The following is an 18,373-nucleotide window of genomic DNA, read 5'->3' as shown; positions in this document are numbered from 1 at the left end:
GGCATTGTGTGCTCAGCAGATTGGTCCGGATCTTGCGCAACGAGCTTGGAAAAATGTGCTGATTGATCTGACTGCTTTGTTCGAGCCAAAGCGACGCCATTTGGAGTCTGAAGTATACAGTACTTCATATACTCTTTGTATCAACTTTATTTGAGACATGTGTGTGTGTGTGTGTGTCTGTGTGGGCGCGCGTGCATACTCTTTTTAATTGTTCCATCCGAGGATAGCGACAGTTATTGAGTTGAAATGAATAGAAAAAAAAACAAAGTGGTCTCCGGAGGATTACAAAAAATGGCCCATATACACTGTCGAAAGACATGCTCAACTGCAAATATCATGAGGACAAATTAAAATGCACTAAATGTCACCTCATTATGTTGTTCTGTTTTTATTTCTTTCCACATTTCCTTTCCAACAGAAAAAGCATCGTGAGGCAAGTTGTTTTCTTTTTTTTTCTGTAGACTTTAAATATTTGGTTTTGGCATTAAAAGGATGTTTGTGTCATGCCTCTCTGATTGATTGTTCATCTGCACAAATAGACAGCTTTCTGGTTTTCTTGCTATTTGCAACTCTTACTCTTACTGACTAAATGAATTATTCACACGCAACACCCACATCTGGGACGTAGTGGAACCATTCAGCACTATTTATTGTGTGAATAAGTTGTATGATAGAACATATTTGGAGAACAGAACACATGTCAATCAAATGTTTGCTTATGTGATAAATGGTTGCGTTCAAACAAAGGGCAGGAAGAGGCCTGGTGCACCCTGGGATTGGTCGCCAGCAAGGCACACAGAGACAAAAAAAACATTCACATTACAGATGTGGAATATTTGCAGGCTTGGCAGGAATGGAATGCCAGCGTTTACTTATTCAGTAATTAAAAAAACTGTAATCCATTATAGTTACAGAAAAGATATCAGATTACAGGCACATTTTTTTTTTAATAAATTCAAAATTATTTTGCAGGATTACATTTTTTTTTATGCAGGAACACTGTATCCAAAAATTTGAAACCTCGGGTCGCAAAACCTGAGCGCCTTTTGACACTCCAAATTATTTTGCAGCTCCAATAACAGCACAAAGATGCAGAGCAAAAAGGCAGCACGTAGGAATGTTATGTTTTTCTTCCAATTCATGGTCTCTGCATTGCGTGCCGCCCTCGTCATTTCTGTCCAATGGGAACGCCGATTGCCCCCGTGCGTCGATGTTTTTTACAGAATATGGTCCATTTGCAATAAGTACAGTGTGTATATGAAACGCACCCCCCACAAAAAATGGGTTCGCTTTTGGTCTGGACCAAATGAGTGGACCAAAGGACTTCAATTGTCGATACACACTAAGTCATTAGTCTTTGCCGAGCTACACTTTTTGTACATGCTAACCACTTGGCCAATATTCTGCTTGCTATGAGCAAGCTGCAGACTGAGCATAGGACACGTAATGGGCTTGCTCCGACATACTTGTGACATGAGTTTGACTGACAGCCACCGTTCCACTTGCTCACTTGTCATTTTCACTCACTCGGGCCTAACGGGAATAGTTGGACCCAGACTACACTCCTGCACCTCACTCACAATGTGAGACATTCATCTGTCGCTCATTTGAGCTTTGATTCCTCATGTAGTATTTCTCCCTCAGCCCATTTCCCCCCACTCACACTCATTGTCAATTATTCCTTTGTCATCTGGGGAAAAAAAAAGAAAAATCCCGGCTCCTGCCGCAACTTGAAATTAATGTTTTTTAGCCAGAATGGTGGGTGAAGAGCGATATATCACACGGCAGAATTTATTAGCATGTAAATAAAGCCCCTGGGAGATCCAAGCCATTACGTTGCTTCTCATGAAGACTGATCGGATCCCGTAGAAAATATATTTAGCCGGGTTGCATTGAAAGTCATCCACTATGTAAATGTAATAATGATCACATCTGCCTTAGGTGCAGTTGGAAGGCTCTGCATTTATATCTCAGTTTATCTTCGTGGTGTTTGTCTCCTCATGCTTGAATGCATTTTCACCCTGGCATGTCAGGGGAGAAGGGAGGTTGTTCCAGCACCGTAATGTTCTTCGCCACCAGATACTCCCGATTGTTCCGAGCACTGTGAACTGGTGCGTTATCATGGTGAAGCAGCCATGAGTTGTCCTGTTACAGTCCTGCCAGTGAAGCAAAGGCTGCTGGTTGGTGGACTGACCAATACTGACTTGGAAAAGTTTGTCCATTGGGGTTGAAATATACCTTTTGTGAAACCAGTCCTGGAATTTTTCTGATGCACCTTATACGCTCTTTGTGTAAGTGTTAAGGTGTGTGTGTGTGTGTTCAAGTAGTATTCTTTTGGAGGTTCATGATTACCGGGCGCGGCACAGTGGACAACTGGTTAGCGTGTCTGCCTCACAGTGCAGAGGAGAAAGCTTTGATTCCAGCTCAAGCCTCCCTGTGTGGAGTTTTTATGCTTTTCTCGTGCCTGCGTGGGTTTTCTCCGGGTATTCCGGTGGGTTTCCTCCCACATTCTAAAAAGGTGCGTGGCAGGTTAATGGAACAAATTGTCCCTTGGTGTGGATGTGAGCGCGGATGGTTGTTCGTCTGTGTGTGCCCTGCGATTGGCTGGCAACCGGTTCAGGGTGTCCCCCGCCTACTGCCCGAAGACGGCTGGGATAGACTCCAGCATGCCCGCGAACCTTGTGAGATTACCGGTAAATGAATTAGAAAATGGAGGGTTGGATGAATGTGTACTGGGACAGTGATGCAACATTCTGTTAGCCTGTGCATGGTGTTTGACATGATGTTTCCATTAAGCTAGCAAACTCTCATTAGATGAATTTATATGGCTTGTTTGAACATTTTGGTGTTTGTTTTCAATATAACATCACCAGTGGGTGGCAAATAAGCAGCTACAACAGAGTACAAGTTGCCTCTGTGTGACCAAGAGTCTCCTTTTTTCCTCCAAGTGATGTACAATGGTAGTCTCCCATTTCTTGACAGTGAGAGATTGAGAACCTGGGCTAAGGACCAATTTTTTAAAGTGTGTTTTAATACATTTCAAATGTATTTAACCCTTTCATGCATCCTGTAACCTGATAACATGATAAGCTGTCCACTGTAGTAACCGCTGTCCCTGAAAGAGTTAAAAGAATGTAGAAGGGTATTTGTAAAGTGCCGTACATTTTCAGTGCCGTCATTGCCAGTGCCGTACATTTTCATGTATTGCGGGTGGATCTGGAATGTGTCCACTGCGTGAACAGGGCTTTGCTGATTGACTGGCGACCAGCTCAAAGCCAACTGGGATAATTTCACTCGCAACACTAATGAGGACAAGCAAGAGAGACAATTGATTGATGGGATCCACTGTGCGACTAAATAGCAATTGCCATTCATTATATTTACAGCATTGGTGACCTCAAGAGTCAGTTTTTTCCTTCTTGCTGTTAATATAACACTTAAAATTCTCCTCTGCTTTCCAGTAAAACACCCTCTTGCACCTTCAATGCTAACCGTACGTAATTATCTACGTGTGTGGGCACACTTTTCTCCTTGTTGTTGGTCGAGCCGTCTCTGGTGACCACCAAGCCAATTTTAATCTTCTCGGCTTTCCATTTGGTTTGATTCAATTAAGTGGACACGCCTCCCCTTACTGTAAGGCTTGTCATCCATCAGATGCTATTTCATGCCGGCGGAACATTGCAAGGGAGTCTTTTCTGAATGAGCGCGTGCTCGCTCCTGATGACATAATGCTTCATTATCCGGCCCGCGTGAACGTGACAGTGGAGGGTTAATGCTGTGGATGACGAATGGCGCGCTTGTGCGTCAAGTGTGCTCGAGTGTGCTGTCCTATTTGAATTGATAGGTGACTGAGGCAGGCTTTGTGACTAAACTCTCGCAGCTCTTCACCGCTGGTACGGAGGATGCTGGGAAATTGCTCAGGGCGATGAGATGACCTCATCCTCCACCTTGGAGAGACATGCTTTAACAACTGTTAGTGTCGTCCAAGTTGACTCAGGCTGGTTGAATTATGCTGTGTTGCAGCCACATTAATAGTAGACATAAACAACAACCACTCAAATACTTGAACATGTGGGTGGCGAGGGGGTATCGGGCGGGGGCAGGTGTAACACCCAAGACAGACTAGGTGGCGACGATAGCTTTTCAAGGCTCATTAGCACACCTGAGGAAGGAGAGCGTTTTGGGGAAGCCGACAAAAGGCACTGAAAATCGGTTCATGTATTACATTGTAATCATACGAGTGTGTGTAACTCGGTTTCCCCGGTCAACCAGCTGGCACGCCGCAACACATTGTCTCGTTGCCATGCATACGACTCAACTGAGTCCTGAACTGTGACATGAAGCACAGGAGAATGAGGGGGTCAGGGAGATAGCGGAGGCTCCAGCATCATCATTCAAGAGATAAGGGTCCAATATAACGGTTGTTTTGGGAACAAGGTGACGATCATTTAAGTCAGCCTTGAGTCTTTCACTGGAGCTCTCAATTGGTATCCATTGTCCATACATTAGCAAAGACAAAAATGGAATCAGAAGTCGCTGATGGTGTAGTGGTACACTACCCTTTTGTTGTTGTTACTCCAAATATAGCACAAGCTCTATAAAAGCAATCGAAAACCTTGATTACCTATGACATACAATATTCCCTGGAATTATTTTTTTTTTTCTCCGTGTGGGAACTCTCCAGAATATGCACAAGACCGCCTTGGTCCACGCACTACTGCCAGAGAAATGACTGAAATGTAATGATTAAAAATGCATTTTGAAGATCTGTTTTGGGTTCAAGACATTTGAGCAGCTGGATTATTTATGTGCATATTTCATGGTTAATCAAAACCTTTCAGTTGTTTGAACACTGCCTCTACTCTTTCGTAAAATAAAATAAGATAAAATCTAAATAAATAAATAATTAAATAAATAGATAGATAGGCCTCCCACTGGGTGTCCCTAAATGAAAATCCATGACAAGCATAGATTATCAGTTTATAATTAAGAGCTCATTTACCCTGAACAGGACGATGTTGTTTATTGAGTGGATGGCATGAAGTAGCTGCATCTCAGCTGTCAGCCCAGCCAATGAAATGTGCCACTCACTGCGTCTCCTCCGAGCTGTCTTGTCATGATTTTTCACTTGCGTACCCTGGGGGAGGGGGGGCATCACACATAAACTTAGCATATGGGCCCTATTAAAGCCATGAAATATTCTGTCATTCACTGCTGTGTAAACACACATCCACTCGCAAACAGTGTCATCGAAATAGAATATTTCTTCTTGAAATAAAACTATAATGTGAATTATGAATGCCACTTACTACTTGTGAAAATAGTTCATCTCATTCTTTTCTCTACTGGGTGCTCACTGCCAGCTTGGTGTTAAACATTCATATCTGTTTTGAACTCAAAGGGAGCGCCCTATATAATTTTTCTTCTGTCCACCTCAGCCACAACCGAGCAGAAAAATGACACTTAAAATGCTCGACTGCAAGTCAACATGCTTGCTGTCAAAAGCTCTCTGAATGTGAATTAAAACCTCCATGTTGATATAAATAACACTCAATGAGGATGTCAGGTGTCTATTCAAATGGTAAAACCTGCTTCAGCGTGTTGGACTGACTGGCGTGAAAACTGTTAATTGACAGGATGGTGATCATCAAGTGTGAGCATATGAATTTGAATCTAAATTGGACTGAGGAGGCTTCCCTGAGGAACACCGCCATCATTAGCATGACTAACATCCAGGTAAAACGGGCTTCTCAATGCAGCCACTAAGTGTCAACTCGTGATGTATGTCCAGTGTGTGCATACAGTGAACCCTGTGTCCGCCTTTAGGAAGGACATTTCAAATTTGACTCACGTCGTATCGTCTTTGTGCGATGTTCCAAGACTTTGTGCAATTCTGGCATGCTTGAATGCAGGAGAGGCTCGAGGAAACCTTTGCAGTCTTTCGGAGTAGCGAGGTCTCTCATTGGCATTCGTCTCCCAACGTTGCTCCTCTGGCCAGGACCCGATGCCCTTCCTGTACTTTAATTTTCCAGGTCACCAAGTGCTCTCTGCTGACAATAAATAGCCCGCAAAGCCAAGTTTTAGCATGGCCGTTGCGGTCCGTCCATCCTGCTCAACTAAACCTTTACTCTGAGCTGCATGTCACAGCGTTTTATTCACCCTTAGGGCGGGCAGTGTGGACTCCAAAAGACAGCTGTGAAATGTGCCTTTTTTCAACCAATTTCTCACATCTCTCTGTCCTCCGAAGTAGTCTCTGACTTCCTTTGCCCCGCTTTATTTATTTTTTCTCCTCTCTAGGTGTCGCTTACTAAACCTTAGACGAGATTTCTCCAGTCGCCACCGCCGCCGCTGTCACCATTACTCCGCATCCAGGCCTCCCGCGCCCCTCCTCCCCCTCGCGCAGCGCAGCCACAGAAGCGTTGGCTGGATTCCAGGGAGGCTCTGATCCTTCAGCCACTTCAGTCACGTCTTCACCGCTGGGTAACTATCAAATACGGACCGCTCTGCGCTTTTTGGGCTTATTTTTCAGTGGTAATCTGGGGTCACTTGTGCATGTAGGCGTGCGTTCTATTTGTCATGTAAAGGAGGCGTTTTCTCCAGCCAACCATGCATGTAGCACACTCAGACAAACAGAGATGCCAGAAGGCTCGCAGGGAGTCTCGTGGGGTTTTTTATCAAAGCGGTTGTGTTTTCTAAGCACATTGTCTCAAGCTGTACTCTGGCTCCAGGTGCCATCTACTCAACTGTGTCAAAGCCGGCGTTTCGGTCTCAGCGAGGCGAAGAAAGGGAAGGGTCGAGTAAGAAATCGTTTCCCCAAGCAACGAGAGAGAGTAACATTGTGACTTTGTGTTGATACGGCTGACGTCACATCAGATGTCCATGTAATAGGGAGACGGCGACAAACGAATCTAATGCAATAGGAGTTCTCTACCATTTTGCTAAATATTGTGAAGTAGTTATGTCTTTAAACAGCAAAACGGTCAAGTAAACTATCAGGGTGCACATCATGGTTCTGAGCATTTTTTTATATCTGACCCACTAACCTCAAGGATTATCGTTAATATGTGTAGATGTGCCATTTTAATGTAACTGAATTAACTTTTTGTGCTTCTTTGATTTTTTTCCCCAGTTCTTACTGAAACCATATTCTACCAAAGGCTCCAGAATGGCAACTTATTCAAACAATACCATTTACCGTGTTACACAAAGATTTATTTATTGCAGTGACAGACTCAATATTCAATTTCCAGTCCTCATGTGCACCGGCGCACCACTTATGTGCACCCATGTGTTCATTATCGTAATGGAAAATATTGTATAATACCAAATGCCCAGAGCACAGCATAGATGTTAAGGCTTCTTAGAGTGACAGTCAGAACAATTAAGTGCTTATCCACAAGATGGCAGAGGGCCCAATTAAACGGTGTATTTGCCTGGTGCGATAATAAGTGTTCAATGAACCAATCTGAGATTACACACTAAGTGTGACTAAATGGAGATACGATTATCATTACACATACAGTAGAGTACTTTTTTGCATTTGTAAAATTTTATTTACTTATTTATTTATGGGGTTTTTTTTGGGGTGGTGTGTGGTGTGTTGTAAAATGTTTTTCTAAATGCCGTTACATACTCGGCTCCAGTTAGTGAGCGTCATCAGCTCAGTGTGTCCCACGTAGTTGGCACAAGCCAGCAGGCGTTAGGGCATCGCCGGGCAGTTTTTGCCTTCAGTTGTTGGAGGTGACAAATGATCACTCTGATGGGCTGCTGGCAAATCAGTGCACGAGAAGAGAAGCTGATTGGTGAACTATGTTCCACTTAATATTTTATGAACACCCAATTCCACGCCGCAACGCGTTCCATTTCCTGTCCTGTGTTTGTCATCACATTTTCCCTCTTCCTCTCAATCACTGGTACTCTTTCAGCTCGAAATTGGCAAAAATGTCATGACAAAAAAAAAGCCCAAATAAAAGCAAGACAGCCCTGTGGACTTCCACTGGTAGTAACATTCGCCAAACAGCCTGGCTCCCTCATTTTCTTCCGGCTTGCGAATAAGGGCTTGGCTTCACATCACTGAGAGGAAACGAGGGATGAGCAAGGAGCTTAGGCAAGGTCGCAAAAGGTGAGAGCGGGAGCTGTGTTGATCTGCAGTGAGCTGGCGTGGATGGAGTGAGGAAGTACTGTCGGCGCCCCGGGCTGCCGCTGAGCGCACTTTGGGCAAAGAAATTAGCGGAGCTTACTCAGTCATCCAACCGGTGTGTTGGCATAAAGGGAACGTTACCTCGCCTCAGCTGCGGCACACAAGAGAGCCTGCTAAAACGCAGTCTGGCTTCCAGACATTGAAGGAGGGTTTACTCTTTATTTTAGCTTCTCGGGAGATTTGCTTCCCTCTTTTCCGCTCTCTTCCGACCTGCTGCTGCTGCATTGTAATGCCTTTTGTTGAGTAGCTGCTTGATTCAGCTGTCAACATGTCACGCAATTGAATAGCCTGCTCTCAGAACTTTTCATAGGAAAGTGACCCCCCCAATGTTTGGTGTTGAATCACTTTTAATTGAATCATTTATATTATTATCAATCATCACATCAATGAATTGAATATGAATGAATTAATGAATTGAATAATCTAATGGGAAAAAAAAAACGATCATACATTATTCAACAACAACACCAAATAATGCATAATGGAAATAACACGGCTGTTGAACAGACAAGACATTGGCTTTTATTCTTCATAAACATACAGCTCGGCTTATTCCAATGACTTGGTTTCAAAACGAAGCCATTTATTGCAACTCAGCTTGCCTGCTGTTTTCATTTTTAATCATCTTTCATGACCCACAGACTACAGAGTTCTGCGACAAAAGATGCACCGAGCATACCAAAAGAAAGACCAGACTCCCTTCATCTTTTTCTGATCTTCATCAGGGTGGGTTGGTTTCACCAGGACAAAGAAAAAAAAGAAAACACTCCAAAGGAGCATGAATCAGACACTGACTTAACTGTCGTAAACTCACATAGCCACGCCCCTTACAGGCCCACATCAACGCATGAATATCACAATCTCTATGCTTAAGTACACTATAAAACATCTTTATTTCTTGACATTCTCTTGTATGATATTTTATTTTTTGACAAAACAGATGTTTTTCTGTTTTTAAAAACATACAACAATCAGTGGTGGGTTTCTTGGGGGTGGGGGGGCGTGGAACAGATTAATTACATTCATTTCAGTACTTACATTCATTTCAGTACAGCTTTGTACTTGCCATCAGCTCAGCCTGCTTCACTACTCTGAACATCCCAGAGCATGTCATCGTGTCACCCACCCACCCACCACATTAACCCAAGGGATCCATTTTTTTTCCTCAGTAACATCTCCGCTCTCCTCTCACTGTCTTATGGTCGTGTCTCCTCATTAATTCAAAACCTCCTCATCCGCTTCCCGCCTCGCGTTATCCCTGCGAGGCCGTATGCTTTTGCGGCAGTCTGGTCTGGTTGCGGTGGTCCCGCGTCATCTTCTCCATCCACTTAATTCCCTTTTGGCTTAGCACGTGTCTCTCCTTAAACCTGCCCGACTACTGCCACCATGCGCGACACCAGAAATGTTTCGCGAATGTAGGCGGAATGACACAATGACATACTGAGCCTGAGATGTCAATGTTTATCACAGTCAAGGTTTCATGAGATAAAATGTACACACATACCAACCTTGCGCAGCACAAAAGCAGGAACACATCTAAGCAATGTAAAGATGAACATTTAGCTGGGCTTAATTTATTAGGTCATGCTGTTTGTGCTTTTTTCACTTCTATCTTGTGCACTGATTTGCCAGCTAACAGGCAAGTGTTAGCTGGCAACAGGTCGGAGTGACCAGTTGTCGCTGATGGCTGGCTAAGGTTATTATAACGAAAAAAAACGAAATCCTAAACGATGAATTGCACTTTAATTTGTTCTTGCCTCTATTACGAGTGTATTGGGCAAGGTTGGTATCACTGCGCATTTCATGAAACCCTCACAGTGAGGAAGATGATGACCACTCACTCGGCCAGGTATGCGCTTATTCAATTCAAGTACCTTGCCCACTGCGTAGCGCCGCCCCTGTCCGTCATCCTCAAGGATGTCATGCTGCAGATCGGATAATGAGATGTAGTCCTTTAATTCTTATTTGTTCGTCTTGTTTGTGTACATCTTATATTGAATTCTAAATGGCTAGCTGCCGATTCTTGGTGTGATGCGTGTTTGTGCATGCGCGAGCGTGTGCATGTATGTGTGCGTAGGAGGCAAAAGGCTGCTGCTTTATTTGCTGAATCTCAATGTTCAGGTCATTGGCATGATGGAGTGAGAACGGAGGATGGTGGCGTGTGGAAGGTGCTGCATGTACAGTGTATGTAAATGCAGTGTGTTTGTGTGTGGGGAATTGCTTGTGTAAAATTACATCCATGTCAGCAGGCAAGGGCTCACACAAGATTAACAGGACCTGACGTTTCCTTCATTGGAAACAGATGCTCGCTATGCTTGCCCTCGGAACATTTCCCACTGTCCCCACGTCCAAATTACATTACTTCTCAGACTAAAGATATTACCCCCTCTGTGCCCTCCCTCTCCGCTCCGAGTCGCTCACTCCGACTCAGACTGGAGAAATACCTGTTCTTCAATTAATTTGGCTTCTGGTATTTTTATTATAATTCCGTGTGCTGAGAAGTGAAGAGCTTAAGATCAGAGGCACAATTTGTGCTGTAATGAAGCCAATTGGCTTGAGTGCACACTTTCACTTCTGACAAATGAGCCACTGGAAATGCGGAAGCTAGGCAGATGCAATTCAACTACTTGTACAATAAAACCTCAAAGGTGGAACACAATGTTGGCTTTTTGGTCAAATTGCAAAACAATCCTGTCGACTGCGATTTAAACTTTGTTTAAATCCGCTAGCTGAATGCGGACACATCATAGGATATGCCATAGACAGACTAATAAATAGCATCTTTGTGGCGATTTTATCATGCTTTAAAATAATGGATATTTGAACACAAACGGTGCATCACCACATGTAGACAGACGGGATGATGTGATGTGATGTTTTATTTTATGTTATGTTTTATTGTTTTGCTCTTCTCACTTTTATGTAGCTGCCTTTTATATTGCCTCTTTGCCAGGTCATCATTGTATTTGAGAAATGTTTCTCAACTGACCAACCTGGTTAAATAAAGGTTAAATTAAATTGAATGATTGTTTTGATTTCTGAGTGTGGTCACGGACGGATTAAATTGATATCTAAAGGCATCACTATAGTTGCTGTTCCAACCAATTTGAGAGAATATAATCCTGTGAGTATTGTTGATAAAATAAGATAAGATATCCTTTATTTGTCCCACACTGGGGAAATGTACAGTCTACAGCAGCTCTGTATGAGTTGCTGTTCCCTGTGTTCGAGTAGCACTTGTTTGAAAGTATATAGTTACAATAGTGCACATGCCCATTTACATTAGCACGTCTTTGGCGTTCTCATTTATTGTATGATGTCAGTCAATTTATTTAGATTTAAATTTATTTCAATTTATGATTTAGAGTCAATTTAAACTGGGAGTGAAAAAACAACTTGAAGCAAGCACACTTGGCCCCTTATATGGAGAACTGTGTGAGTATGACTTCTTTTCGTTTCCATAAAGTCATGTCATCTGGTAAGACTCCCATTTTTTGACGACAACAGTAAGAAAAAGATGCTTAAGAGCACTTTAAAATGTGTGTTTAAGATGTAAAAAGTGTGTTTAATGACTTTAAATGTGTCAGTGACCACTTTAAAGGTAGGACCGAATTCTGATTTGTAGCATATCTAACTTGGAAGCGACTGACAGCAAGCTTTTTCACAGTGCTCTCTATGTAGGCTGCTTAAAATAACCCTTTCCATGTACACTATGTCAAAGACCGGCAGGTTAGATTTGAAAAATGTTTTCCAAGATGCATTATGCATGGACCACGGAGCAAACGAATGGCATTTTGCATATAGCCTGGTTTACAAACACGTGTAACGTGACGCACTGGAGTGAAAGCAAGTGATTTATGTTAAAGTGCTGAACACTTAGATAGATGTGGACATCGTTGATGCATAAATAAAGTGCACATCTCCGGTATGTTACCGAGGGCCAGGGTGAGGAAATGTGGCAATCATTTATGCATAAGTACTGTCATTGTGCACGAATGGGAAATTGGAGGGCCAGAACAAGTCGCAGGAGCAGCAGAAGAAGCATGTGGAGTTGGGTCATCCCTCATGAGAACCTTAATAAAAAGCAAAACATGTCACTTTGAAACTGCCTTGACTGTAAATGCATTTGCAGGCTTTTTGATAAGATGTCGTGAAAGCAGCTTTGGAAAAGGACATACTGTCCAGGTGGAATTTGACCTGTTTGACATGCATTTATTTTCCACTGAAATTGTTTGGCTTTTCCAAATGAGAGGTGCTAGCCATGTTCGACCATTCTGAGAAATTTTTGAAGGCCTCCGGAAAATTGAGTTGCGTAGCTACAGTATGTCAGCGTGGAAACTACCAAAAGAACGCTTCAACCCTTTTCTTTCATCAGGAAAAAAGTGAATTTCTACCTTTTACTATTCTTTAGTAAACAGCAATTGAACATTGGTAAGCTTCTTGAAAATAATCGTTTCCAAGAAAAATTCTGAGAAAAACAGCTTTTTGTGAAATGATGCATTTCAAGCAGAACTTTCACTTTGATGCTATTTTTATTTGTTTTGCATTTGTGATACCTCATAAATCAGTAGGAAGGCAATGTTTAGTGCCTTCCTACTGAATAAGATAACACAAAAAGGTCACTTTGATTGCAAAATAACAGTTTCTTGCAAGATAAACACTGCATTGATAAATGTGTTCATGATATTTTCATGAACGTTCTGCATGCGTGTGTGTACGCGCGCGCACTCGGGTTCTTCAAAGATGACCGTGGGTCTTCGTCATCTTTTTATTTTTTTATTTGAGAAAGCTCTATTGTAGAATTTGCTGCTGATATTTATCCATGTTCTCACCACCACACTGCTTCCTCGCGTCACCTTGTGACGTAGCATCGGCTTACCGCAGCCCACGCCCACTCACACACTGTGTGGACCAAGATCTAATCAGAGCCACTCTGACCATGGAGTGGTGATTTATTATACTGACTGCTTCGATACTGACTGAGGAGCTGCGTGAAGCCATTTTATTAAACATTTTAAAGGAAAAACCCCACCAAAAACGTATTTATAAGACACTTAAGATGAATTGTGGTAATCGAGACCGAACATGTGTTGTGTGTATTTTCTTTACGGGTGTCACGTAGCAAGGTGGTGGTGGACCCCAAAAAGCAGGCAGGAGAGAAGAGCAGGGTGTATTTGAAGAAGTGTATTGATAAAACACAGAAAACTAAATCCTAAACAAAGTCACCATGGCAGAAACTAAAAACTCAATAACAAAAACATGACTGAAGTGAAAACATAACAATGAGCTAAACATGACTGAAACAAACATGACAGAAGCCCAGAGCAAACAATGACCCGACACCGAGGGTTCGGGCAGGAGTCCTTCTATACACTAATTACCTAATGACCAACAGGTGTGCAGCTTCAGCGGGAGCCCTACAGTGCCACCTGTTGGTCCCAAACCGAATCATGACAACGGGACAGAGGCAACAGTGTTAAAGTGAGATCTTGAAACAATCCTGAGAACTGTGTTTCTCCCACATCTGCAGACATTCCGCAGAAACATGCACCTGTCAGTGTTTGAAAGGTCAAGGGGGAATTAAAAAACAAAAAAAAAAGTAAAACAGCATAAAATCACAAATAGTCATTTTACCCAGCATAAAAGGAAAGGTTTGATCTGGCACTGTTAATCGATACAGTTCAGTGAAATTGGATCTTTAATTAATAGTGACACTATTGTCAGGAATGCGGTTGGGAACCACTGCCTTCCAGCCTTGACACTTGCAGTCGATAGCGCCCATGTTTTCCATGCATTGCGAGGCCAATATCGCAAATTCGATTGGAGGCGGCTTCATGTGGCTGTGAGCGCAAGCGCTGCCACCCTGTCGCGTCATTAGCCTTCACGACACGGCTATTGATCTCTCTGCCATCTTTACAGCACATGTGCAAATAGAAAGGCTGCGCGCATTTGTTTGAACTGCGTGTGCGCTTCCAGCGCTTGTGTACACGATGTCAGCGCGACTTCAGTCAGCCCGCACTTAACAGTCTGTAGATGTCTTCGGCGGGCTCAACACGTTGCAGTGACAAAGCCAGGCAGCGCAGAGCCGGCGAGCGACGCTTGGTTGGTATTTGTTGGTCATCACAGAGCCACTGGAGTGCCCTTCATTAGTGAGAAATTAATCCCTGCTCGCATATATTGTGTCAATTGTGTGCAGTAAAAATGGCACGTTGTTAAATCCAGCATGTTGAAGTTGTTTGGAACAAAACAACAACCGCATCTCTCAACCTAGCCGAATGGGTTAGCAATTAGCTTTGTTTCGTTTGTTAGCTTCATGTCTGTCATGCATTCAATTGAGAAGGACAATAAAGTCACGGACAATACAGAAACTGCTTCTGGAACCATGCAAAACATTCTTCAATGCACTGATTCAATCGCAACTTGATTATTCAGGTTTATCTTAGAATTAAGATATCCTTTATTTGTCCTACACTGGAGAAATTTACAATTTCTTTTAATAAATAAATATCTTTAATAAATAATCTTATTTTCATGAACTGATGACTTTGTTTAGGATTTACTTTTCTGTGTTTTATCAATATGCTTCTTCAAAAAAATTTTAGAAGACAGGATTCGTTAAGTCATGCATTTAGGCTAGATAGGTAGAACTGTCCTATTTATCTTATTTGCACGAACTGATGACCAAAACAGTCTGGTTGCGAGTGATTCAATACTGCGAGAAGTTTTGAAAGTTTTCAAAACAAGTTTCTGTCCTGTGAGTGACCGGTTAGTTATCGTTGACGTGTAAATATTGCTGTTGCCATTCACTTTTTACCGTTTCGATCCAAAACATAATTCTTCAATCCAGGTGTTGTAATCTTCAGAGCTACAACCATTATATTTATATCCTGTGACCTTTGAACTCTGCATCATAGCATAGTTGGCGGCCAGATTTGTGCACCTGACACAAAATAACTTTTTATTTCTTTCGAAAACTAATATAATGCCCCCTGTATCTTGTAAATGCAGATTTTCACATGTATAAAGACTTGTCAAGTCATGTCATCCAAGTCTACGTCAAAGTCAAGTTGAATCTGTTTAGACATTTTAGCCAAGCAAGTCCTAAAACTGTTGGAACGGCGTATGATGGTGGTGGTATACATGGTGAGCAGTAAGCAAACACACATTCCGCACCTCTGCTCAAAGTTACTCAAAAATTTTGTAATCTTGAAAACTCTTGAAACTTTGCCTTTTACAGTCATTTAAAATTGGAAAATTTAGCCACAGAATTACTCACAGTTGGCCTGGGGATTATTGCACTCACACAGTTTGAGAAAGACTGCATTAAAGCATGACTCAATCACCGCAACCAGATCAGGAAATTGAAGTTAAAAAACAAACAAACAAATCTTGTCTCACAAGTGAGATTCCCCCGAAGCCCCACATTCGGTCCGAAATCTAGTTTTCACTTGAAAAGCTTCAGTCTGGTCCATCCACTGAGATGAACAGCGATAGCATGCGTTGCTTTATTCATCTTGAGGTAATGACTTGGCTCACAGTGCCGAAAATTTGCTGTGGACCAACTGCTCGGTAGCCCACTTGAGGCCCACTCATGTCTCATTGGAGGTTTGATCTGTGCAGGAGGACATTGCTCAAATGTAAAGCCTCACGGGGGGACAACTTCTTCCGCCAGTGAGTGGGCAGAGTGGCAACATGCATCTTGGCGCACCGTCCTCCTGCATCCTCCCGTGTTGTTGTTGTGCAGCGGCAGTGGGAGTTATGTGTCGCAACGAAATTGAACAAACAAGTTAATAAAATCCCTCTGCAATCTGTTACAAGGGTGAGTGGTGAAGTTGACAGGTTTGTGTGACATGAGTGCGTATTTGGGCGCCCACGGGCTTTTTTGCGGGGGTCACAAAAGCCTTTCTGTGTGCGTACTCCCCAGCTGGGGTTGGCACTGGAGCAAGTTTTTCACAGCAAAAATAAATAAATCTAACCTGACAATTGTCACACTCACACCTAGGGGCAATTTAGAATGTTCCATTAACCTGCTGTGCATGTTTTTGGAATGTGGGAGGAAAGTGGAATACCCAGAGAAAATCCACACAGGCACAGGGAGAACATGCAAACTCCACACAGGAAGGCCGGAGCTAGAATCGAACCCTGCACATCTGCACCGTGGGCCGACATGCGAACAAGTCAACCACGGGGCCGCCCTGAAAAAAATGCATGCATTTTAAATCGCAATTGCAATATTGGCCGGGTGGGAGCATTACAATTGGGTAATTACAGTAATCCCTCGTTTATCGCGGTTAATGGGGACCAAAACCACCCGCGATAAACGAAAATCTGAAGTAGCGACCCCCCCCCTCCATATAGGTACATGTACATAATATTTATAAGGCCAAATGTAAATGGTATACATGCATGTAGAAGTAAATTTTGAAGTAATTAACATGACTTAATGCTGTATACTAATAGATTTAAATATATATAAGTTAGGTTAGTTTATGAATAACAAAATACAGTAAACATATACATTTATTATTATTTTTAAGTCCGCAAAAAGTCCGCAAACGGTCCACAAGAAGCTGCGAAAGTCAGCAACAGTGAGTCACATAGAGCAACATATACATTACTGTACTACATGGATATGAAAAAAAACAAAAACAAAAACATATATATATATATATATATACATGAATATGTTTGAAAAAATCCACAATGCACTGAAGCCGCGATAAACAAACCACGAAAATTACAAAATTGTTCAGCCCTACCGGTATAGTTTTCATGACATTTTATGTTTGGCGGCGTGCCGTGAGACCTTTGTGGCTCAGTGACGGTTTTGAAACACAGCACCGGATGAGTTAATATTTGGACTGTCTTGTGGATAGATGCTGGTCATTGACAGTCTCATGCAACCGAGTTAGATTCTCGGTTGCGAGGCGACGTTGGCGTGGGCAGACGGCCCTGGCAACCTTTCATTGACAGGGCTGTCACATCACCTGATGCAGTCCTCGGGGGCCGGGGGCGCAGGCTGCGGTCGGTGGGGTATTGACGCTTTGTAGAATAGCGTGACTTGAAATGGCATACACACACATGCAGTCTCACACACATACACACACACACACACACATACATGGTCACCGTGGGGGACAGCCAGATGTATTTAGTTTGCAGTTGTAGCAGCTTGTCAGCCCCCAGAATGTTTCTGTTGGAGTGAAACTGTTTTGTTTTGCTTAAACACCTGAAAATTTTATGCCAAAACACAGCCCTTGCCGCATAAATGACTTGTTTTATTTATTGAACTGTGACCTTAAAAGCCAAGCGTTGGAACACGGTGGACTTTTCTTGCTCGTGAAGGTGCATTTAGAATAGAGTGACACTATGATGATTCACCAGCAGCAAATAAGCCATTTGGCAAATGGAGGGATAAATTGTTGTTAAGTGTCGTATTTGTGCCAAGGACTTATTAACCCTTTCAGGGACAGAGGTTACTACAGTGGACAGCTTACATTATCAGGTCACAGGGTGCTTCATAATTTCTTCTTTAGTCCCGGCCGTAGTTTAATGGGCTTCCCTTTTGATGGGAAGGACTAAGTACAAGCTGTACGGATTAGATGAAGCAAATTTTCCAAACATAAGACAAAGTACCGCACATGATTCACCAAATCTGAACAATCAAAATAAGTCTAAATATATACTTCATGCGGTCTGGTGTGCAGTGGTTAGCGCGTCAACGTCACAGTGCAGAGGTACCGGTTTCAACTCCAACTCCGGCTTTCCTGTGTGGGCCTGCGTGGGTTTTCTCCGGGTACTCCGGTTTCCTCCCACATTCCGAAAACATGCATAGTAGGCTGATCGAACACTCTCAATTGTCCCTAGATGTGAGTGTGAGCGCGGATGGTTGTTCGCCTCTGTGTGCCCTGCGATTGGATGCGGACCAGTTCAGGGTGTACCCCACCTACTGCCCGAAGACAACTGGGATAAGATGCAGCACCCCCGCGACACTTGTGAGGAGAAGCAGATCAGAAAATCGATGGATAGATTTATACTTCATTGGCTACATCAGTGTTCCTATCCTGCCATTGTTTTTCACCCGAATCCTAATTTTTCCACATTATGTGTTCAGAAAAACACCTCTTTCCACTATTTCTGTTTAACTTGCAAGAAAAAAAAACGTTTGAAAGC

At 42.8% G+C, this 18,373-nt stretch overlaps 1 protein-coding gene across 2 annotated transcripts in view; it reads left to right on the top strand.

Annotated features, from left to right (window-relative positions):
- The window catches only part of drp2 (dystrophin related protein 2), a 156,396-nt gene that overhangs the window by 38,978 nt on the left and 99,045 nt on the right, over positions 1-18,373 (top strand). For both annotated transcript variants that reach the window (XM_052087349.1, XM_052087431.1), the window contains exon 2: positions 6,298-6,480. The gene's annotated coding sequence lies outside the window, so the exon portion shown is untranslated. The remainder of the gene's footprint in view (positions 1-6,297; positions 6,481-18,373) is intronic.

Source organism: Hippocampus zosterae, chromosome 1, assembly GCF_025434085.1.
Source record: "Hippocampus zosterae strain Florida chromosome 1, ASM2543408v3, whole genome shotgun sequence".
Taxonomy (NCBI): domain Eukaryota; kingdom Metazoa; phylum Chordata; class Actinopteri; order Syngnathiformes; family Syngnathidae; genus Hippocampus; species Hippocampus zosterae.
Note: the sequence above shows the minus strand (reverse complement) of the source record. Positions and strands in the feature narration are given on the sequence as shown.